The following is a 25792-nucleotide window of genomic DNA, read 5'->3' as shown; positions in this document are numbered from 1 at the left end:
TTGTGCTTCTGCCTTTATGAGACTGTGAATAGGTGAAGCTCACAGACTCCAACAGATGGCCAAAGCTGCCCTGTTTCACTGTCTCTCTCCCTCTCTCTCTCTCTCTCTCTCTCTCTCTCTCACACACACACATGGATGAGAGTCTGGAAAAGGCAGAAGAAAAATGTCAAAAGGAGAAATAGTGGAAACAGGAAGCAACACATGAGAAAAGCAACTATAACTACTGAAAGCAGAGAGAGCCAGTGCATGGTGGGAAAGCATGTGCAGAGAGGAGGACGGAGACACTATAACAGCAGCAGGAATATGCTGAAGTAGAGGTAGAGGGAGACGGCTCATAGAGCGAGTGAGGGCAAAAATTGAATTGTAGATTTAAGGAGCCTCTCTCCTCCCTCTTTCCCTCCCTCTTTTATTTATCTCATGTGAAACCACGCCTCCCTCCTTTCACTTGTCAGTGCATCTATAACAGTGAGCTGTCTGCATCAGGCTGTGTGTGTGGGGGTGAGACCAGCTCTCCACTCTGCCGGCACGGTGGACCACGTCTGAACGGACCGGACGCGACTGGATGCTACTGGACTGACCACAAGAGGTGTGTGAATTCTTGTGTGTGTGTGTGTGTGTGTATTTTTGGAAGATGACAGACGGCAGCATGTGTGTGTGTGGGTATGTTCCTGTGGTGTGTGTGTTCCTCCACAGGACTGGGTTCCAGTGTAAGTGTATACAGAAGGTACAGTGCTGTAGCTTTGCCCTAGTTTACACTTGAATGCTCGGAGCCTTTCTCTTTGCCTCTGAGATTTATGCATGGAGTTGCTAACAGCACTGATCGTCAGGGCAGAGGAGTTGCCGTTTATCTGCTGGAGCCAGTTAGTTGCTTTTTTGGCAGGACGGACTTTGCTGTCATGTGCTGTGTTTCCGTTCTGGGATTAGAAACTAGGATTTTTATATAAGCATTGTAGCACAGTATAGTATGTAGCCTATAGTATGCTGCTGCTGTAAGAGAAATATTACAGCCCTGTGGATAAAGAATCACTTTCACTCAGAGAAACAATCACCATGGCTTTCACAGCCTTTCACTCTGTGTTGCCTCAATGCTTGTATAGTGTTTTGAGTGTGTGTGTGTCTTTTTAAAAACTCACCAACAGTGGAAATAATACTTTTTCCAAAGACAGGACTGGTGTGTATCTTATAGGAACCTCTTTTTTTTTTTTTAAATGATAAACACTGGACGTATTCACCACTCAGCATTCCTTCAATACATACCATCTCAACAGCTGCAGCCACTACCGCTGCTGCAGAGGTCTGTACACGGCTGCCCCTGTGGTAAATGTACTCTCTATCAGTGTTTTGTCAATATTCTGCACGGGTCAAAAGGCTGTGTCATCGCCAAGAGGGGGCGTTTAAGAGCAGCAGAGCTGATGGGGGTAAAGCGGTTGGTGGGAGGGTGCGAGCACTGACCTAGAGGCTGAAATATTTATGGTTGCCAGAGACCGCTGGGCCACCCGTGCCAACTGTTGTGGATGGGTGGAGTGATGGAGGGATGGATGGAGAGAAGAAGAAGAAGAAGCTGCGCAGATCTGTTCTTTAAGCATTCATTATTTAGCTACAACACACTCTGACATGGACGCTGTTACCCCCACATCAACTGGCCTCTTTTCTCACTGAGATGCGGGTGGACTGATGGAGGACACTCCTGCTCGGTTTACCTGTCAGCTCGTCCTCTGGAACTTTGAAACTGCAGCTGTGTGCGATGTGTGCGATCTCTGAAACGCTCTGATGCTGATGTGTCGACATGCTTTAGTGTGTTTATTGTCTGACTCTTTGTCCTCACTTTTAGTTCCTTCTGCAGCTTATGGGCACTTTATGCTTAAATAGCAATCTTGTAAAAACAGCCTTGTCAAGGTCTACTGGCACCATTCAGATTTCCTCAAGGCTAGAAATTGAGGTTACCTCGACACTGCTCTGTTTCCATTTAAAAATGTATAAATCCTGCTCAAATATGGCTGTTGTACTCATTACCCCAGAGATTTGGAGACGAACACAGAGAAAACAATATGTTCATAAAAAGCAAAAAGAGAGACCTTTGCAAACAATGACACAGTTACCTGCTTTCATTTCCTGATTGGTTCGTATCATCAGTTTTAGTTTCATCTCATTGTCGAAATGTAGAATATATATATAGATAGATAGATAGATAGATAGATAGATAGATAGATAGATAGATAGATATAATAGAAGCTTTTCACCATCACTGTTCCTCTGAAACTACGCAAACCACTTCAAAGGAGAAAATCCACTTCCTGTTTACACCAGCGTGGTCATGTGGTGTGTTATTAGTTATTAGTTATTAGGTGTATTAGTATAGACACAGATTACTTCTGAATTTGAGCTAAAATGCTTGTCCAGACGCAGCGAGTCTTCCTCTGAAGAAAGAAAAAGTCTGGATGTAGCTAGAGCCTAGAGGAGGCATGGAAGTCTGGTACTCTCTCAGATCATTTGATTTGCATCATGTGTTATTGCAGATATTGATAAATAATGGCAAAAATATCTTACATACCCTAACGGTCACTGACTTTGTTTAAACTAAAATGAGCAGGTATATACATGTTGTATTTAACACAGGGAAATTAGAGCAAAAAAGGCAAATAACTTTTATTGCCTCTCTAATTTTTGCTTAAGACCCAGTCGGAACAACAGTCTTTCTGCATGGAGTTTGCATGTTCTCCCCGTGTGTGCGTGGGTTTTCTTTGGGTTCTCCGGTTTCGTCCCACAGTCCAAAAACATGCAGTATGGGGATTAGGTCAATTGGACGCTCTAATCTGATAGGTAGGTGTGAGAGTGAATGGTTATGTGGCCCTGCAGGGTGTGACCCCGCCTATCCCCGCCCTATACTGTATGTCAGCTGAGATTGGCACAGCACCCCCGCGACCCTCATGTGGAGGATAAAGCGGTAGAAGATGGGTGGATGGATGTTTGACGTTGTAAATCAATGCAAGGTAATAAAACAAAAGCAACACACGTCAGAAGAGAAGATGAAAGTTAAAGGTGGGGTGGGAGATCATATTCTGGATTACCGATGCTGCGCAGCGTTCCTTTTCTCTGGAGGTGTAGCTTCAGAGGAAAGTCTGAAGACAGGGGCTCGGACTTTTAAATTCTAAATGTAGCCTGCTCCAACACTTGTTCCAGGATCTCCAAAACCTACGTTTAAATAGATTTCGAGTACTCCTTCAAACTCACAGCAACAACTGAACAATTCTAAGCAAAGCAAAATTATTATTTTATTATTATTATTATCATTATTAGTACTATTATTGTTATTACAGTTATCCTGGATTTTCTGCTGATTGGAGGTGGAGCTGATAAAAACAACTTCCGCTCGGTCAGTGGGTGTGTAAACAGGTTTAGGTCCCCACAACATTAGTAATACCTGGACACACACACACACACTGAGTCGTTGGAAGTGATGACCTTGAGACCTGTTAATATTATTTGCTCTGGCCGTGCGGTCGATACATAAAAGGCCGTATGCGGGACTCCCAGTGAAAACGAGCCACTTGACATGCCGTCTGCAAAATGTTCAGGATGGCTGGCGACGCAGCAGAGGGGAGACGCCAGCATGAATATGTATCGTATGTTAATGCCAAACACAAAGCTGTTGATGAAAGCAGAGGACACGTTCCCTATCACTCCTCTCTGGAGGAAGTGCCATCGACAAACCTATTGTGGCCGCAGCTGCTTCCCTGGACGCAGGGGCAGCGTGGTGACAGGAGGCAGATATCAGTGACGGCAGCCAAGGTGACACCAGTCCTCGTCTCTGCAGGCGGCTGCAGGCGGCCGCAGCAGCGCCAAGGTCAGCTCGTTTTACCGCCTCCTTGACCCTGTGTGGTTAGACATAGGCAGGTCAGAGGAGAGGAACCTAAAGCTAACAGCGTCGTTATAAAAGAGGGAGACTTTGATTTATTGAAGAGCAGAGGATGCATATAAAGGAAATGAGGTTTTCCAGTCCATGTTTATGACACTTCTTCTTCTTCTTCTTCTGTAGATACATCATATTTGATTTCCTCTACAACAAAGACCTGACTAAAACAAAGCTGAGCAAAGAAGCCGGCCAATTAAAAAAAAAAAGAAGAATATCTATAGTTTGTGGACAAAACACTTTCACCATTTTCTGACATTTTCTGGGCCAAACGACTATAAATCCAGAAAATAACTGAAAGATTGATTAAGAAAAATAATAGTTAGTTAGGTGCAGCCTTAACGTTGATAAAATGTCATGGTTTGTCGTTACAGTTGTTACAAATGTTGTAAACTTGCAGCTTGAATAGACAGTAATCTGTATTATCTTAGCTACTAGGGCTGCAATTATTATTGTTCTGCTTATTCACTCTTCATACTGCAGATTCTATGTTTTTTTTATGCATACTTCCCTGTTGTGGCACCAATAACAATAAATATCTTAATAATTATCATATGAATATCTTATATCTGGGTAATTTTTCTGAACATTAGAATATTTTATGATTCTGTACATTTGAAGGAGTGATTGTAACACACTCCATTTCTTCCTGGGAATGACTAAAGTCTTCTGATTGTGACTTTGATTATCCATCGTGTAATTAGCACAAGAGTTGGACACACACCCTGATGCACTTTAAACCCTGTGCTATGGATCCGTTAAACAGGGCCATTGTCTCCATGATTTACTGGGATCCTCATTCTTGCATTTAATGGTTCATATTTTTAATGTCATGTGGAAACACTCCACCACTTACTCTTCAAGTTTCAAGTCTATTTAATATTATTTGTGTAGTACACATTCATAATATATATTATCTCAAGGCACTTTACACAGTGAGGTGAAGACTTTTCAATTATTACGATCTGTCTGTAATAAAGTCAGTATTAAAGCAAAGCTTATGTGAAGACTCAAAAATCAAATCACAATCAGATTCTGAAATATACTCACATTTACTGAAACATGGAAACAACCAGCACTCACTCACTCACTCACTCACTCACTCACTCACTCATATTCAGCTCCTGCATTCAAAGTAGTCTGACGGTAAGTAGCACTCACCCGTTCATCTGTTATGTATGAGCTGCTGCTGCTAACAGGTCCTGAGATCAGAGTGTGTGATGTTGATGCCGCTGCTCCTCTCGCCTCTAATGACAGAGAGCCAGAGGCTTTGACAGCCATTCTCAAACGGAAGATTAGTCTTTAGCACATGAGGTGTGTGTGTGTGTGTGTGATTCCCAGCATTCACATGTGGACACATTTGACCTGTGTGTGTGTGTGTGTGTGTGTGTGTGAGGGCAATCAGATTTTAATCTCTTCCCTGTGTATGGCTGAGCTGCTGCAGTTGAAGTGTGCCACGGGGAAATGTGATTACACCCCGCTGGCCACAGAGTGCCGGCCTCACTGCCCCGCCTGTCTCAGGGGACAGCAGCTCGTGGTGATATCAAACAGCAGAGATGTCACAAGATGCCCGCTGCACCTCGGAATTCTGCATCACCTCCAGTCTCACACATCCCAGTGTTATCAGTGGCCTTTTGCCACAGTTTAGTTACAGTTCTGAATAATTTACAGCAGAATGAACCACAAAGCAGTCGTTGGGAGGTTTTGGCTCATTTTTCCTTTTTGTTTGATGAGCACAATCTCTCTTAAGAGTTTGTATTGATCGGCCTGCGATGTATTCCTCGTGTCTCCCCTACTGCTCACTGTTGTCTCAGTTCTCACTGAGGCTCCGTCCATGATGCTGATCGGGTTCTTATTTAAATAACAGCAATCTGGCTTTTCTCTCAGGGACTCTCTCGTAGTCCAAAAACGTGCAGAGGTTAATTGGACAAATTGACCATCGGTGTGAATGTGACAGTGAAGTCTCTGGCGACCTGTCCAGGGTGTAAACTGCCTTTCACCTTCAGCTCCCCGTGACCCTCATGTGGCGCATAAAGCGGCTGTTTTAGTTTGTCTAAATACCTCATTTACACATAGTTTTTGTGTTGTCATTTACACACTCTCCCCTCTTGTGTTGATTTTTCACTGCTCGGTTTTGTGGGATTTCATTGGAACATGCAACTCCACACAGAAAGGGATTTTAACCAGTGACCTTCTTGCTGTGTCTGCAGCCGTACTCGCCACGTTATATATAATATAAATATGTACTATGAACCTTTGAGAAACAACCTGCGAATGTGTTTTTTGGGATTGGATTTGAAGACGCACAGAGAGCCGTCAGACTTGAACACGGAGCTGCACGCATGTGATTCACTCAGGACGAATGTCAACACTGAACGGGGTGAAAACCTGCAGCATATAGTCTGAGTGTCTAAGTGAGGAAAAGAGAATGTGTTTTTAAAAGCAAAATATTTGTAGAGTATGTGTAGCCAATGAGGTGTGTGCTGAGATGATGGCCATTAACAAACCACTCCTCTCCTCACTCGCCTGGATTTAGGTAAACAATCAATGAGAGCACTCAGAAAGCAGCGTCTAAGTGAGCGTTCATGGTATTTTTAAATGAAGACAGGATGCAGTGGTGATAGTCTGACATCGTCCAATCAGACCCACCGAAATAAAACAGGGAAAGTTTGGAGGGAATTAATGCACAGAAAAAACTTTCGGAAGAAAGTTCAGGATGAAAAATATGAAAATGAGCCAAACTATTTACTTCTGGGTATAACTCAATCAAAAATGACAAGGAAACATGATAAATGCATTTCTTTTAATAGCTGGACGTTAACTTGCAGGATATTTACACCTCCCCGTCTTTGACTTTATTTTCATGTGTTTTTTTGTTCTTCTTGTTGTTTTTGGAATTAGTTGATGGGTTACGTCTTATTTTTTGTTACTGATTGTTTATTGGGCAGTTAAACAAAAAGCTAGAAATCTATGAATGCGGAGGGACAAATGAAATAATGATATACACGTTGTAATGTTAATACCTGCAGTAAAGTAGAAAACCAAACCAAAATACACAATTTTCCATGCAAAACATCATCTCTGCACTCGTTTTAAAATAGAGAAGGAAAGAAAAAAGAAAACAGGCGTGGAAAATGAGGAAAATGAGATTTGAACAGCAGGGTAGACAGAAACTGTAAAACTGTGTGTTTTTGTGTGTGTGTGTACTTCTGCAGGACTTTTTCTGGCATAAACACTGACCAGTAATCCTCATGGCAACTGAAACCTGGTCCTAATGAGGCAGAACCTAATATATGTGTGTACCATTTTCATCATGTTGTATCCAGTCATGGTATCTTATGCAGGGATGTGGTTGTGTCTTCTTTATCTGACTCTACCTTCAACTCCAGTTCTGTGCCTGCCTCCCCCCAGCGCACACACTCACACACACACACACACACCCCTCTCCCAATCCTTCTCCCGTATTGTCAGAGCCAGTGTTGTGTCTAATAAGGTTTATAGAATTACAGATCTCTGAAATTGGATTTTCTCACTCCACCAAAGCAGCAGGATTAAGGGTTTATGGCCGAGCACATTGCAGCACAACTGACCTGTGACTGAACTGCTTTTTTTTGCACCATCACAGCAGGTAGATTGATGTACCATCAGCTCAGGGAGAGACATGAAGGCTGGCAGAGTCTGTGTGTACCTGACAATTAGACTGATTCCGATTTTTGGTTCTCTAATGTTGGCCACTCTCTCTCTCTCTCTCTCTCTCTCTCTCTCTCTCTCTCTCTCTCTCTCTCTCTCTCTCTCTCTCTCTCGCTCACGCTCCTCCCCTTCCTCTTCAATCTGTCTCACGACTTTTGACTGCGTTTGATCTAATCCTAATCTACTGAATCTTTTCATCTTCCTCTCCTGACACATCCCACAGTTCTACTCCCAAACCAGCTCGATTCATTCTAATCCTTAAATACTGGCCGCTGGTGAAGCAATTGATTTACGGTGATGTGGAGTGATGTGGAGTGATGCTGGCTCATGTTTAATAAAACTGTGGGACACATTTTCCTATTTTGAACCCACCATCCAAAAGCCACCTCATCAAATCCTGATCATTTCCACTGTCGTTGCTCAGATGTGCCTGAGCTTTAACTACAACTCCAGTGAAATGAAGTGGGGAAGCACCGGGGACAGGCAGCGCATCGTGAAGTCATTAGAGCGGTCCATTCTGGCAGCTTAGTCAACTCTTAATTAGAACGGAGGTAAAGATTGGGATGAGGGATCAATAGGGGGCCGAGCCAGGATTCTAACCCACTGATATCTGTCGGCCTCCTGCTCAACAGGGAGAAAGCAGCCGATCAAAGGAACCGTGGCCTCGGGCTCCTGCTCATTTACCTTCCAGTCAAACTTCATCAGCATCATTGAACAGACAGACAGCTCATTCCAGCTTATCCAGAAGGACGGAGTCTCCCCTCTGCTGCTTCTATTTGTTAATGAAGGCAGAAATCTCGTTGTTTTCGAGCTTTTGTGGAGCTCATCGAAGAACACAGGATTCATTAGCACATGAGCCCTGCATGGAAAGGAATATTAAATTGAGACACTGCCATCTTTTTACTCCGCAGCTAAAAATAGTCTTCTTCTGTGATTCTTCCTCTTCCTCTTCCTCTTCGCCTGCATAGGTAATAACCATCTTTCTGCCCTGTCACTTCTTGATGTATCATCCTCTTGCTCACATCAAGGACAAGGCCAGGTGCCGAATTCTCCCTCCGTCACCACACTTGTCACACCGCCTCGTCGCCCGCAGCCTGTTTCAATCCCCGCCTTCTTCCTGCCCCTCCTCTCTGCTCACTCGTATTACATCTGTCACTCCTTTGTTTTACCAAGAGTCGGCCGAGTCCTGTCGCTTTATTTGGACGCCATCTTTGGACAAATAAACTGTCCCCGTCAATATAAGTGACGTTTCTCCCGCTTTGATGCTGTTGTAGCACAGTTCCTCCTCTTTTGAAGAGGTTTTTTTTCCTCCTCTCACCTGTGGATACGCTTCATGGGGAGACCCACGCCTCGACAGAAGTCAGAGATTGTGTTCAATCTGCAGATGGACGGACACAGGTGTCCAGTCTCACTTCTCTTTGATGCCTATGAGTGGCTGGCAGAGCACACTCATGTAGAGAGCAGCTGGGATCAGAGCTCTGCCGTGGCATTGACGTCTATGTGGGCGTACAAGGTTCTCCAGCATGTTCTTATCTTTGGTGCAAATACCAAAGGGCTGCCTGCGTGTGTGTGTGTGTGTGTGTGTGCGTGTGCAAAACATTTCCCAAAGATTACATATGAAACATTAGATGCTCCGTCAGTCTAGAGAGATCAAGGCCTATGATCTCTGTGTGTGTGTGTGTGTGTGTGTGTGTGTGTGTGTTATAGGTTGCTTTACATGCTGGAATATAAACTGACACCTGTCCAATCCCAGCTTGGATTAAACTGTCAACACGCCTTCACAGGCAAACACAAAACAAGGCCTTGTCGCTGTAGAACACGATGGTTTCTGTGTGTAAACAGATGCGTGTTTGTATTTTACCTCCGCTGCCTCTGACACTACAGGGGAAATACTCAATATCTTTATATATACAGTATAATCCTCACACTATACCAAGTGTAAGGATTTACTTCACTCTCTGAGTGAAAGTGGGTAGTTGTACGTGGCGTAAGGGTGAGAGATAAACACAGTTTCTGACTCCGGTTCAGTTAAACCCGCTTGATCTCAGGTGTCACAACATCAGTCGTTATGGGTTTTTATCTTCCAGAAACACGCAATTACAAACCACGTAGACTGCTACTCCGTGTGTGCTTGTTTATCTCTGAGTGACCTCCTAAAACAGATGTGTCACTGTGTGTGTGTGTGTGTGTGTGAGGGATGAGTGGTGGGACTGCATGGCACCTGGACTCAGAATGACACACTGCATCTGTCACACGGGCTCACACAGATCCTCGTGTGGCTGAGATAAATCAGAGTGCATACAGTATTTATGGGAGAATTCTCTTTTCAACTCAGCTAGAATTCCTCAGATAGTAGGTGTGTCTGACTCTTTCTGAGCTCTTAACTGGAAGCTGCATATTTTCCGAGCATTCATCTAGTCTGGACTTTGTGTTTGCTTACAGGACTTGGCAGTCAGAGACTGGTTTCACTGGGCGAGGAGAATATTAGCGACAGGAGAGAAGGTAAGGCTGTTCACCTCGCTCTCTCTCGTTTCTCCTCCTCACACACATGTAGAGAGTTTTCTTGCATGTGTGACGTGTTGCTGCAGCGACTCCATATTTCTGTCTACAGGTTTTTGATTGTTTGCTTTCCATCGTCAAAATGTAAAATGCCAGATTACCGAAGAGGTAACTAAACCCCGTCCTCTGAGGCCCACTCAGTCCAATGTTGATGATTTTGAAAAATGCCAGGAAGTGGGCTGAGTGAGGGAGAGGAGGAAGGAGGGGTAGCGGGGGGCAGTGTAGGGGGCGTGGTCTGGTTGTGTATATGACAGCAAGTTGCAGCTGTGTGAGGCTCTCTGTCTCTCAGTGGTGGAGAGACAAAATCAACGAGTGGAACATTTGAACGCAGTATCTGGTGTTTGACCGGAAGGTTTTTGTGAAGATTTTCACCTGGATCTGAAAATGACATTTCTAGATACTCATATACACTCTGCAGACATGTCTGGCAACGATGCCTCATTTTGGCCAACTACAGAATCTCTGGTGGGCTTAACACGATGACCACAGAGAGACAACGTCTAGCAGCTCTTTTATACATCCACGATGAGCAGCTATGAGACGTTTGTTGACACATCATCCGGATCATTGGTCTGATTGGCTGTAGGTCTGTTGGTCACACCTCTTGAAAGTGGAAGGTGACCCTTGCAGACTCATATCCAATCTCAGATGAGGTTGCGATGCAGTCTGGTTACTGAACTAGGAAGACACATTTTAGAGTTATGAACATCAGAGATTTGAATTGCCTGCAGATTTAGAAGAAAGTGGCAGCTTGCTGCAGCCTGCCTTTTACCCACTGATTAAAAGTCAAATATTAAAGTGCTCTGTTGTGAGCTCAGCCTAATTGATTCTTTCCACCGGGTGCACACAGAATGGGCTGACAGCAGGCAAAACCAGGCTTTGTCAACACTGGGCATGTTGCCTGACTCTCAGCATGGCACCCCAATAAAGCCCCATGTGAGTGTGCCAACCTGCGGCACCACACACAGACAGGCCACTCTCCACTCTGACCAAGCTTTATAGTAACAACACAGAAAGTGTTCACTCTTCTGTCGCGTGTCAGCTCGTGTATGTGTATGTGCGCTATACCCACACCCTACATCCTTGTACAAAAGGTCCCGTCTTCCCATCGGTTCTCCAGCTGTTAAGATAATTGCTTTAATGGCGTTTAATCAAAGCCACGTTTAACAAGATTATCAAACACAGGATGACACCAAATATGTCATCTCCGCCCAGCCTGTGTAAAAACAGGGAGGCTGGTGGAGATCCTGGTTGAAGACTCACATCTCTTACCAAGTAGTGTTTAACAATCCATGAAGCCACGTTTTCAGAGCCATAAGATCACTGTGCATCATCCCACACTGCACAATGTGCTGTCTTGTAATTGAGAACATGGGTACACACTTATCCAGATGTTGAAAATGTCCTCAAGCCAACGTTGAGACTGTCATAATATATCATAACATCTATCTAAATAAAAGTTATACTATCTATTTAAATAAAAGTCATAATATCTAAATAAAAGTCATAATATCTAAATAAAAGTCATACTATCAAAATAAAAGTATTAATATCTATCAAAATAAAAGTCATAATATCTATCAAAATAAAAGTCATAATATCTATCTAAATAAAAGTCATACTATCTAAATAAAAGTTATACTATCTAAATAAAAGTCATAATATCTATCTAAATAAAAGTCATACTATCTATCTAAATAAAAGTTATACTTTCTAAATAAAAGTCATACTATCAAAATAAAAGTCATAATATCTATCAAAATAAAAGTCATAATATCTATCTAAATAAAAGTTATACTATCTAAATAAAAGTCATAATATCTATTTAAATAAAAGTCATACTATCTAAATAAAAGTCATACTATCTAAATAAAAGTTATACTATCTAAATAAAAGTCATACTATCAAAATAAAAGTCATAATATCTATCTAAATAAAAGTCATAATATCTATCAAAATAAAAGTCATAATATCGATCTAAATAAAAGTCATAATATCGATCTAAATAAAATTTCAAATCAAATGTTGTATATGGAAATAACAGTTTTAAATGTTTTTGTCAGTTTGAAGTGGATGGCGTTATAAAATATCAGGTAAATAAAACCTTAAAAAAAAAAGAAAAAGTATGGGACTAAGATAAAAATAATAAGTCTATGTTGAGTTCACCTTCTTCATTTAGTCTCTTTAATCTTTTTAATCTCATCATGTATGGAGCTGCTGTGTTTTGACAATGCCGTATTCTACATTTAAATAGTGAAGTTTGTATTGTGAAATATTGTGTCCTGCAATATCTGACTCTGACTCATGAACAGGATATACAGTATGATTGTATTCTTAGTCTAGTCTTTGAATATTTCAGCAAACATGATTTAGTTAGCGGTGATTAGCCGTGTCTTGCAGACTTGTGAGTGGATTATAGTGCTGAAAATGTAGTGTTTACCTTTGGGGATAATGAATTGAATCCGCTGTCGCTCTCTTGTCTGCTTACTGTGTGAATTTACAGGACATTTTTATGTGTGTCTTGAAATGGCTTTGCTCCCATTTATTTTGAATGCTTTTTATGCTTCACATATAGAAGAGGGCAACAGAGCTCCTGGTGCTGTACAACAGTTATTGAGTTCAGACGTTCATTTCATCCACAACGCGTTTCTCATGAATCTGATTGACCTTTTCACTCGCTGTCATCCACAGTAAAAAGGTTATGGGCATCTATTAATCCAGCCGCTGTTGAAAAGCCGCGTCTATTTCCCTGTCCTGTCTGATGCTTTATGTCCTGACGGTGTGAAAGGTGGGCTGGAGATATGTGGGGGCTGAGGTCAGAGAGCCGGCTGATGGTGCTGTAATGACTCCATTAGTGAGATGGGGCACACTTGGCGCACTGACACAGCACTAATTACAACACAGGGGTGATGAACCTGATCAAGGAGTTGCTAATACATATTTAATAGAAGAGAGAGAGAGAGAGAGAGGACTGAGAGAGAAAGGATGAGCAGATTGCCGTGAGCGGTGTGTGCAGAAGAACATTATCACAACATAGTATTTTTAGTATTCTCCAATTTATTCTTATAAATTCAGTACATTGGTACTTTTCCAGAGTTTCTTTCTTTTTCACTTACAGCTGTACAATAAAAACAAACAACCTTTTCACTCCGAGCTAGAACAGATTAGACGGTGTTAAGCCTTGTGAAAGATGGTATTCAATGTGTGTGTATGGTGCATGCAAACTCTGGCTCATGGACCTCATTATATTAATAACAACGTGACGGGAATACATCCATCCATCCATGTTCTACCGCTTTGTCCTCACATAGAAACAAACGACCATTCAACCATTCACTCTCACACCTACAGGCAATTTAGAGAGTCCAATTTACCGAATCCTCATATTGCATGTTTTTTTTGGACTGTGGGATAAATCCACAGAAAACACACACACACACACACACACACACACACACACGGAGAACATGCAAACTCCATGCAGAAAGAGCCTTGTTCCAACCGGGGCTCAAACCCAGGTCTTCTTGCTGCAAAGACAAGTGTGCTAACCACTACACCACCCGTGTGGCTCCTGACAGTAATTGATCATATATAATAAAACATTTTTCATGCTGCTGTTAACAGTATATTCCAAAGCCACCAAAGGTGTTTCTCCCATATGAGTATGATTGGTAATGTCATTTTAAGTGTGACTAACCAGGCCAGGCCAGCAGAGTCACAGCCTCCTCTCCTCCCCAGAGTGGTGAGCAGCAGTCTCATTTCTGCCTGCACCCTGATCACCGCTGTAGATCCCCGAGGGTCCAGAGTCTGAGCCGGGGTCATGATCACAAGCACAGCGGGGCCGACAGCTGGCTGTCTCTCTGACTGCCTCCTAATGGAAGGCTAATAGGACAGAGTGCAGTCCCAGAGGCCACAGCTGTGACCTTGACATGAGCCTGTGCAGTCAGACAGGTGGAGGGTGCAGGAAGGATGGAAAGTTGGAGTGCCTTTACAGAGGCCAACAGGCAGCACCTTTAAATATTTATCTACTAAATCTTAACTATAGCTGCTCTCACACATGCATGGAAAGCTGCACTTTTAATGTTAAATGAAGGATATTTACATGTATTAGAAACAATGAAATTGACTATAAGAAGTTTGACTTTTTTTAAATTTTTAATCGATATATCAAATTTATGTTATAATATTTAGTGTATTTCACAATTATATTTAATATAACAAATAGGATGTTTAAAATGAGGAAAAGTCATCGCAGATGCTTTATCAGGATATATTTCTGTTATGTTGTTTTGCCCCGTAGGGTTAGTGTACTTTGCCAAGCAATACTATCAGACCTGACTTCAACAGCAGAGCGGGGACATGAAGTGTTTCTACCATCAAACTGCTGAATGGCTGCAGTAAAATTCACTCCTCAAAGTTTTCATAATAATAATAATAATAATGACATTGATGACATAAAACAGATGACTTCCTCTGTGCAGCATGGGAGTGAATGAGATCTAAACACAGAGAGTCATGTGGAGCAGATACACTCGATGAGAGCTGTGTGCCCTGGCATTTATGGCCATGGCGATCCTCCATAATTATTTATGCGATATGACATACCAGAGGATACATGCACACCTTGTGTTGTTTCAAAAATTAAAATAAAGCGCAGTAAGGCACATGGAAGAGAGTGACCATGCTCTTTCACTACTCACTCACTATTCTTTTGTCCATAAAATGTTGAAAATAGTCTATCACTGTTTAACAAACCTGGAAATCATGATGTTCTCAAATGTCTTTTCAGTTTTAATGATTTTTTTGTCAAATGGAGCAAAGAAACCATAAATATTCACATTTAAGAAACTGAAAAATCCCAAACGCTTGTATTAATTGTTAAAAAACAACAACTCTAAAACCGTCATTGATTAGCAATCGATTAATTGAATAATTGCTGCAGCCATACTACCTACCAATGATTAATCATCAGCAAAGCAATGTTTCACTAATATTACATGATAATAACTGTAAGCTGTAACACCTGCTATTACTATTACTTTATGGCAAGCTAACATAACACTGGACATCAAGTCTCCTCATAGCATTATTTGAAAACAAAGGCTATAAAGGCAATTCTCTCACACACACACACACAGCTCTGTAATCTGTCCCTCTGGGTCTCGTCCCTCTGGGTCTCATCTCTCTCCTCCTCATCCACCTGAATAGCTACTTGCACATTAGAGCTGTGCACTTATGCACTCGATGGGGCTACTTCTGCACTCTTCATGTCGCTGACGGCCCTGCACCCGCTGCTGAGGTGGAGCTTGTGCTTACAAACAGATCTGTCATTTTAGAACATTTTGCTGCGTCCACTCGGCTTTTGAGTCTTTTTTTTTTATCTAAGTTTCGTTCCTGGGTAGGGGAGGGTCTGGTTCAAGATTCAAGATTCTTTATTGTCATTCCAACACACATTAGAACCTGATGTGTATAGTATAGTGATACAGCTTTGTCTAGTTAGTCTGAATGAATGGAGGACAATGCAGTGTCCTGTGAGTATTTGTCTCCTTCCTCAGTCAGTGACACAGAGGGAGAGGACACAGAGGGAGAGGTCACCCTCTCAGTGATGGCCTATAAGCATCATCCACAGTTGTGCCTGATCAATCTGAGCCTTCATTAAAAGGCTGCCAAGGCCTTTGCAACTCAGTACAATATCAATACCCAAACACCACAGAGAGACCTCAAGAGTCCACAGGAGAGACGGTTGGAGCTTCGCTGTCATTAGTGGGTTGGCAGAATGCCAGGGACCCCCTTTGTTGACCACTTATAGGCTCCCTGCACAGACTCCATCACAGGTCAGGACAGACAGATGGTGAGTGTGAGCAGCTGTGCCATAGGTGATGCAGACCTGTGGCTATTCACTCACAATGTGTGTGTGCGTGTGCCTGTGGGATTATTTACGTATTTATGTTTTTCACATGGGCTATAGAGCGAGTTGTTGTTGTTCAAATGGAAGCTTGTGGGTTCGACGCCTGGCTTGGCTTGTCACATGTTGTTCTGAGGGCTGTGCCAGCAGCTTTTGCACGGGTATGAAAGATGTGCGATGGAAACATAGACGCGCTGTGTGCATGGGTGAATGTCAGAATGTTTGCTGTCCTGTATAAAGCAGCATGTGTTAGTGACTTTTCATTGTTGTGGATCATTTAGAAAGTATTACTGTCATGATAACTACACATGTTAATGTTTGCTCTCGGTGAACTTTTAAACCTAATGTGTTGTTTTAGGTTTAAAAACGTTGCCCTGTTTTATTCAAGTTCAACATTCCTGCTGTGAAACCCACATTCCCTAAGTAGACAAGTGCTCTGCATGAGGTCATTTTTGAGTCACACAAATTTGGGAACATGGGAATTTTAGTGGCCATACATAGAAAGCTTCTGTAATTAAGATCACTGTGTGAAGGTCTCCCCTCTGTGCTCTAATCTTAAACCCCAGTGTGCTTCTGATAGGGGAGGGAAGGACCAGTGAGTGTGTGTGTCTCTAAAACCCCAATAATCCATCAACAAAAGGGTCAGGAGAAAGCCAGCTGCTGAAGAACAGGGGGTTAGCACCCAGAATGGGAGGAGACGAGAAGTAAAGAAGTGGTCGTCACCTCTCTAACCCCCAAGGGTGTGCTTAACACCAGCAAAGATGGCCCCCACCACCGCATGCTAAATCTCCCTTCTGTGTACGACTGGATCCTGGATGTGTCTCACTGACCATTTGTGACTCCATCTCACTATAGCACACAGAAATAATGTTTAAAGAAATAATGTTTGTGAGTCTGTGATGTGTGTGTGTGTGTACTGGGCTGTGAAAACAAATATTGATTCTGATCATCTTTGTGAGGACGTTTTGATCTTGTGGGGACATTTTTGAGGGTTTTAGGGCGATTGGGTTTAAGTTAAGATTAGATTAAGGGTTAGGCTTTTAGTTATGATGATTATGGAAATGAAGAATGTGTGTGTACATGTGTCTGCATGAGTGACGCAGACAGAAAGAACTTGTGAGGAGCTGAGTAAATTGAAGCGATGCTCACGCTGCTGCAGCATGAAATAAAAAGAAGTCGTGTGTTGATCAGTGTTAATGTTCTGTGATGCACCCTGAGGACAGATTTATGTCTACACTTGCATAAGAATGTCGTCACGTGTGTGTCACGTGAGCCTGTCCATACAAGGAGGAGTTTAAGAGTGCATACATTTGCATGTTTTCTTCCAACTTCTCAAATGGAATGTGGTGAACTCCAGAGTTGTTGTTTTCTTTTTTTGGGGGGGGGGGAGAGGCTGGGCGGGGTGAATTGTGAATTGTAACCAAGAAGCATGTTAATAATGTTAATAGGTGTGAACAGTTGTACTTAATGGCTTTCATCTGATCTCTCAGAACAAAATTAAACACCAGGTCTGAAGTCACTGAACGCAATTATTTATTAGGTAAAGAAAAACAAAAGTATGATCACATCTGCAGCAGATGGCAGTTGTTTACTTAAGATGAATCGTAATGGTGCTAATGTGGAAGGAATGGCATGGAATTAAAACACAACAAATGATAGTTGAAACAAACAAAATGATCTAATGTGCAGATTATGAACTGTGCATTACCACGAGTAGATAGATATCACCATGTTTATCCCAGTCTGATGTTTTTACGGAGCACATTGTGAGTGATGTTTGGTTTGTCATCAGTGCAACAGTTAGAGAATGTGATACAGAAGTCACAAGGCTGCATGAAGGTCTCAGTGAGGTGGTCGGTGGAACAAAGGTCCCAGGCTGATTTGTTTGTAATCCATTTAAGCGAGATGTAACACACTGTAGGGGGGCTTTGCCTCTGGTCAGTAAGTGCCAATAAGAAACAGCTATCACTCTGCGGGCTGCCCTGTCCACCAGCTTGCTCACTTGTTTCTGCTGTCGGCCCCCGTCTCAAAGGAGCTGGCGACGTGCCGCTCTTTCACATGCACCACAAATGGCTTTCCCATACAGAGCTCAATAGGACAGGAAAGGCAGGACACTCGCAGACTGCAAAGCAGGCACCATTCCCTCAGACGTCTGAATAAACCTATGTCAAGGGAAAACAGCAACGTATTTACAAAACACCCCTGACAGTTGCTCATTCTCTGAGTCTTAAACCCTGGGGGGGTTGGGCTGTGTGTGTGTGTGTGGGGGGGGTCGAACCCAAGTCAGGGACAATCAGGGCTCTGTTTGTGTTCTCTCTAACATCTCTGTGGTCTCTTTGGGAGTCTCATGGAGCACATTGCAAGGGTGCAGTGGAGGAAGGGTTAATGCCCTGACCCTGCTGCAGACCCTCAGAAAACCTGCAGACCACCACGCTAGCCGTGGATGCCACTGTGTTGCTGCTGGAAACAGAGTGAGAGCGAGGTGGAGTGAATGAAAGTGAAGGGATGAAGACTTGAATTCACTCACCAAAGTATGCGGCGGCGGCGGCAGCAGCAGCAGCAGCAGCAGCGGCAGCAGCAGCAGCCGCTTTGACGACGCTGGCTGCAATCCAAGCTCATTATTAGGAATATGTTGACTGTTGAGTTGTTTTGTTGAACCTGGACGAGTGAAAAAGTCAGACAGTAGCAGTGTGATGCTCCTCCAGTGCTGCTGATGCTGCTGCTGGGGCCAAACTATTTGAGAACAATATAACAATATGCTTGTGTTCATTTGCTTCAGAATCAGAGATAATTAGCCCAAATCTTGTTTTTACACGTGTGTGTGTCTGTGTGTGTGTGTGTGTGTGTGGGTGGGTGCATATGGTTCACATTTATAGTCAACAGAGAAACTGAGGGAGTCTGTCAGAGCTCTTTGTTCTCCAGCGAGAATATATCATGACTGGGGCCTTTTGTCTGAGCTGACACCATCATAGTCTCTTTCTTTCCCTCTCTCTCTCTTTCCCTTCCTCCCTCTCTTTCTCACCCACTTATTTCTTCCACCTATTTGCCGACATCTCATCGCTCTCTCTTGCGCTGAAACCATTTAAAAGATAATGGGCCCTGAGGTTTATAGAGTTGCAGAGGTGGAGATCATCACTATCACTACCACAAGGTGACGTGTGAGGGCAGTTTGTCTAAGTCCATCCATCCATCCATCTTCTCCCGCTTTATCCTCCATGAGGGTCGCGGGAGTGGAGTGGGAGCTGTGCCAGTCTCAGCTGACATGGGGCGATAGGTGGGTTGTGAACCTGGGTCTTTACTGCGAGGCCATGTGGCTCTTCATGCTCATTAATATTATATTATATTTCCGCCTCAAGTCAGCAATCAAAACAGGAAACTACACGGACGACGTATGTGGACGCTGAAGTGCAGTGCGGAGATGTTTCATTATTGAATGTGTTTGAAGGTGCTTGAACATCTTGTACTGCAATACTTTGGATCCTTTGCCCTCATCCAGTCACAGGTGCATTAGTGAGGTCAGACACTAATGTGGGCTGTTTAATCTTAGTCTGGTTTACAGTCATCACTGCTCCAGTTCATCCCACAGGCGCTGGATAAAGAGGAGGAAAACCTCTATTAGTGCGTGTGTGCGTGGAATTTGGATTCAAACCTGTCTTAGTGAGGTCAATTTAAACATATGAGAACATTTAAAGTATAACTTGTGTCTGGTCGGTTTTTCACCTTTTTCTCTATGGAGCGCCCCCTTGTGTCTTCTGCTTCATCCTCACTGTTGTAAAAACTCACCACAGGCACTCCCCACTCCTGGCCATGTGCATTTGTTTATAATGGAGTTTAAAAGTGCAACAGCGAGCGTTTTGCATGCTTCTGTGTTAATAATCAGTTCTCGCCGTTCGGAAAAAGGCGATGTTTAGACTCCATGAGACCTTTGATCTTGTAAGAGTGGTTTTCCACTAACATAGAGACAGTAGGGGGAGTGGATACAACCCCCAGTCTTCCCACCACCAAGACATTAACCATCACGATGACGGGGAAGCTGTTAAAATACAGCATAGTTCTTCTTCATAGCATAGCATATTTGTTTCTCAGTAAATCATCATACAATTCATTCATACACATCGTTTTTCGTACACGAAAACTCACATTTTTAACCATAAATACGACACTGTGCTGTCGAGCATTGTTATTAACTGATATTGCTAACAATGGCTAAGCACAAGATAATGTTAAATCTTATAATAAACAACGAAGAAACACTGAGTCCAACATTCAAATGTCACACTCGCTTCTTCGCAGCAGAAATGTTATTTTTCTCAATGTCAAAGCCCAACCACTGCTCTTTTGTGTCTGTATTCAAACAGGAAATTGCGGCACAGGTTGTGACTGTCTCCTGAGGATTTCTGCTGAGTGCCAAGCATATCAGAACCTGAGGGAAATCTAAATGAAATCTTCCCAGTGAATGGGATCAGCCTCTGCTTTATCTCGTGTCATCCACCACTATTAAAGTTAGTGATTAGGAAGCTAAGGCACGTTTATAAAAGTAACTTGGAGGCGCTATTTTAAACCAGATTTTCTGAATATCCTTTCAGGCTTTTTAGTTGGCGACGAGAAGGTGTTGTGGGACATGAACTCATGTCTGATGTTTGGAGAATTGGGCCCAAACATTCAGGAGTTTGCCCGACCTCATCCTCACTGGTAAACAAAAACAAAACCACTTAATCCGGGTTTAAACTATGACAGACTTTTAGAGTTTTGGACTTTTTGGATCCAGAAGGATTGGAACAACAGTACAAAAACAGAAGGTTCAGTGCTTCATGGCATATTGATTCGAAGCCATATGACATTGCAATTAAGAATTAGCTGCCACATCTTGTACACTACAAAAAAGATGAAAAGAATGTATATTCTCATAATTATTACAACTTTATCCGTGTAATGTTAAGACTGTTTTTGAGCTGAAATATTTTTTTCTTTAGTATGGTTCTGGGAATGTGCTCTATTTTTGCCAGAGATGCCTTGTTGGGGCACAATCTTTATCTTTAGCCATTAGTATTAATGTGTATAGCGTTCCTTGCTTTAAGGCTCTATATAATTCCTGTTATCAATCTAATTATCGAGCATCTTCTCCCCGTGTGTGCGTGGGTTTACTCCAGGTTCTGAAATTTCCTCCCGCAGACCAAAAACATGCAGATTTGGGGATTAGGCAAATTGGACACTCTAAATTCACCATATTACCTTTAATTTTTTTTTAGTAGTAATAACAATAAGACATTTGTTTGTTATTATCACAGTAGTAAATGTGTTGCCTTCAACATTAAATTACATTATTAATGACATATGTATAAAAGCCTGTTTGGTGTTTTAATTACAGTTGTCCATGTTATTATTGACTTCATTTTAGATTTATTTCTCTGTTTTTGATATTCATAGATCTATTTTGCATCATTATACAGAGGTAGACATCGTTCCATTTCAAAACGAGCACTTTTGTACTGAAATTCTGCGAAATATAGTCATGGATATCTTTATTATATATGATGGAATATTGGTAAATCATATTCTTCTCTAGATCGGCCCCCCTCTTGACCAGATTAGACGCTCATAGGCCCTCAGGTCATTTGAGTTTGACTCCCCTGCCCTAGGGAGAGTGTTAATTAAGTTTTCACCACAGTCAGTGTATAATTTTTGAAGTTTTTAGGGACTTATATTTTGAATTTTAATGCAATTCACAATTATTTCTGTTTATTCAGAATAAATACTAATAATGTTACGACAGCTACTCATGTAATAGCTCATGACTTGGTTGAAATGGTTGCATACTTGATGGTAATTGGTCAACAGTGATATTTGTCGGTCTGTTATTAGTGTGTAATAACAGGCGATTGTTAAGTGTAATGGACATAACATGTAGATTTTCATTGGTTCAGAAAACCCCATCACTTCCTGTAGTATTCCGCGGTGAGTGAACATGATATGACAGAGGCAGTGTTTTCATGTAACACGTTGACAATTTCATTCTAATAATCAATGTTGGTAATGACGACTAATTGCTGCAGCCCTGGGAGGGATGTGGATGATTTCTGATATGGAAATTAAACACTTTCTAATGTAGCTCTGAGTCAATGTGAGGAATATGTGTCTGATCAGATACTGTAAATGAATACCAAGCTTTAATTACGAATATATCAACGCGACATTACCTGATAAGAAAAATAATGAAACAGTATATACTAGCATAACAATATTTTTGAGCAAGTCCATTGAGAAACCAAAAACAATATAATAAATACATAGATAAACATGGACGTGTCATTCAACAAACAGATAAACAGCAACACAATTGTTGAGAAACCTAGATTACACATTACTCCTCAATCTTATATGCATTCATTGTTCCTACGTCATCATTTACTTAATTTGCTTCAAAGTAGCCAGTTGTGAATTGATGATTAAAATAAAATGTCCTTCTGTTGTCGTCAGTGTCTTAACTAAAAACAAAGGTTTGGTGACAATAATCTGCACGTAGCTCTGAACATCATTCATGTCTGTAACTCCACAATAATCTCGACAATCAGTCTAGTGGTGTGTTCTCTACAATCTGCTTTATGCATATACTTCTTACTGCTGTATTATAATACAAAATAAACCTACTCTTGTTTAAAATTTTTGTTTTCTTCAAATTTAAGGACAACATGTTTTCATCAAACCAAAGAAAAATGACCATTTAATAATAATTAAATAGAATATTCCCATAAAGTAGGAGAAAAAAAGTGCTGTTTAAGTTGCATGCTGCAGCAGGGGTTCAGACAGCTTCAGCAGCAACAGCCCACGTTCACAACAAAGTCAGCAGTGTTTCAACCAGGCCTCGGGGAAAACCTGATGGCGAAAACAATAAGGAGACTCCCAATAAACCACCAGCATCAAATTAACCAAACCATTTTACAGGTTTATTAAAAACACAGGCACAATACAGCTGCTGGCAGTTTGCCTCCAACTGGTTGAAGGGAAGTCCACTGCAGCTGGGATGATCAGCGCTTTAATACTGGAACCTCCTGTGCCGAATCAATCAGCTCCCAGGATCCACACAGACACTCCTGATTCAGGGATGTGAGTACCTCTCTTGAGTTCTCTCTCTGCTCCTGAAATGAGTCCCATTGTCAGACCGAATGTGAACGACGTGACCTTTTCTGCAGATGAACCCATGTAATGCATTAATGCGTGCATCTGCTCTACTGGACAGGTGAATATCACGCCATAGCACTTGACTGTACTGTATCCTCTGCAATAAGTCTCCTCACCGCTGAATTGGCGCCTGTAATCCAGTCCTCCCTCCTCAGTGTGGACAGTGTGTGATTACAAGCAACATGACCAAGCTGTTGGCAAATATCTCTCAAAATAAGTGTGGCTTACGTGTTGATCAGTGGATGTTTGGCTTCTCCTGGTAAAGACCCTTTGTTTAGCCACCCTCCCACTCCACTTCATCCAAACATGGATCCGGCTCGGGGAGAGTGCTCTGTCGACACACTGCATCTCTTGGATAGGTGTAACTCTGGCTTTACCCATCAGGATGGATGCATAGTGAAGCATGTAATATATAGGATTTCTGGATTGTTTTGGAGTTTCCATTTGTATCTTTAGGATATCCGATCCAGTGATCCAGTGATCCAGTGCAAACCTGAATCCTCACTTTTGGGTCAGTGTGTGGCTGATGGTCCACATTCCTGCACCTCAAAGACTATTGTGTGTCTTTCTGAAACCAAGTGTTTTAGTGCTCAGCAAAAACTACCCCGCTGAGGAACTTAATATATTTTGTTAGTGAGGTGTGATACTGACGAGCCCATTTGAGTCTAATGATTTTGGACTTGTTTTTCCAGGTACTGGTAGCGCAGCGATTTGCACGCTGAGAATGATTGATGAAAGATGGCAGCAAACCATGGCCTCTTCCATGCTGTATTGCAAATTGTAAACTCCTTGCTCTGACACACACACACACACACACACACACACACACACACACACACACACTTTTAGAGACACCCACACAAACTTCTCTGCGAGGAGTGGATGCAAGTTGATGTGGAATTTGCATCTGAATACCAACTTTTGTTGGGGATTTAGCAGATCTGTTCACAGAGAGACAGACCTGTGGGAACAAAGTCACACATTAACTAAACCAGCGTGCACCAAAGCTGTTTGCTTGATAGCACATTCAGATGCGGATGTGTCTATTTAATCTTTGCTGGTTTGTTTTAAAACATTGAAATATGCCAATTCTGATATATTTGTTTAATCAAAAGACAAGTTAGCTTAGCATTTTTGCAGTATATGATATGCCATGTTTGTAGTCGAGCTTTGCATTCGACTTTTTTTGACATGGATGTTAGAGGACGACTGACTGCAGCTTAAAATTAAACGATCAAAATTAAACAAAACCACCAGACGTTCTTTAGTCTATCTGTCTCTAGTGGGTTGGGCTAATCCAAAACACTGAAAACAACTGGGGTGCTCTGTGAAGACATACTGTTACCTGTGGAACAGGGGTGCTCCTGATGAAATGAACCATAGACTGTATGAAATTATTAATTTCACGGCAATAAATCGACCAGTCGATGAGGAGTTTACAGCCCTACTGTTTTGTATGTAAAGTACAGTACTTTTCATGAGGGATGCACTGATACTTTAAGATAATCGGTCCAATGCCGATACTGCTGCCCCCGATAACACTTAACATATCAAGTGAGCTGAGCAGGTGACCAATAATAACCGGATGTGTCTAATTCAAGTCTATTTGTTCCTATATTATTGCTCACCTACAAATGTGGTGCTCCGTTACAAACCAGGCTATCTTCCCTCTAGTTGTAAGTTAAGATATCTGTATGTAAATACCTGGAAATATTCATCTCTAGTCTTGTATTCATCTTTGTCAAGCAGCAAATATTTTACAGCAAAAATAAAGAAAGCAATAGTATCTCATTTATTTTGTTCACAGTCAAAGGGAGACAAATTATTTACTTATTTATTTTGCTATAATTGTATTAATTACTCAGTGTCATCATACTTGTACTCGCTGCATCCTTAGTTTTCCTGTGAAAAATCCTGCGATGGCAGAGTCGAAGCTTCTCTCTTCTTTTTACTATTTTACAGTTTACATTTCCATCATCCTCTTCTCTCCAGCCCTCACATTTGTGATAGAGAATCCAAGAGTCTGTGGCTTCTCACCTCCGTATTTCATTTGCATTATGGTTGTGCTGCTGATTAAATTTCATATGTATGGCATGACATTTCCTTTTTTTCTATGTAACAGGTTTTTCTGTATTCTGTCTGTGTTCCTTCTCAAGAGGCTGTAGATTGTATGAATCAGACTTTGAGCCTGTTTCAAACTCTATGTGTTTTATTTATAGGGGGAAAAGTCTTTGGAAGATTTATAATACACACTCTTCCCCCCCCACTGCCACACTTGGACTCTGAGAGGACAGATGTGTGCTGGTGGACAGTGTCATATTCACTACCTGTCTGTGGATCTGGTGTATCCCTCTACTCTTGCCACCTTCTTACCATTCAGCCTGTGCTGTGACACGGCGAGCTTGGTTGTCATTGCATTTATAATTCAGTCTTATCAATAAAAGATAAGCCACATTAAACTTTTATTCAGCAGCGCTGCGCTACTGTCTCTTAGACCATCTTTACAAGCGAGAAACTCAAGTGAAGAACTTTGCTCCTCTGTTCTGACT

General features: G+C 42.0%; 1 protein-coding gene across 3 annotated transcripts in view; it reads left to right on the top strand.

Moving 5' to 3' along the window:
- The first annotated feature begins 273 nt into the window (after positions 1 to 273).
- sulf2a (sulfatase 2a) overlaps positions 274 to 25792 on the top strand; it is a 43533-nt gene continuing 18014 nt past the window's right edge. Inside the window, exons 1-2 of one of the 3 annotated variants that reach the window (XM_058632308.1) lie at positions 274 to 586; positions 10043 to 10102. The gene's annotated coding sequence lies outside the window, so the exon portion shown is untranslated. The remainder of the gene's footprint in view (positions 587 to 10042; positions 10103 to 25792) is intronic. The other 2 variants (XM_058632310.1, XM_058632309.1) reach the window with 2 other exon arrangements.

Source organism: Solea solea, chromosome 6 (assembly GCF_958295425.1).
Source record: "Solea solea chromosome 6, fSolSol10.1, whole genome shotgun sequence".
In the NCBI taxonomy this organism is placed as follows: domain Eukaryota; kingdom Metazoa; phylum Chordata; class Actinopteri; order Pleuronectiformes; family Soleidae; genus Solea; species Solea solea.
The sequence above is the reverse complement of the archived record's forward strand: the minus strand, read 5'-3'. Positions and strand labels throughout refer to the sequence as shown.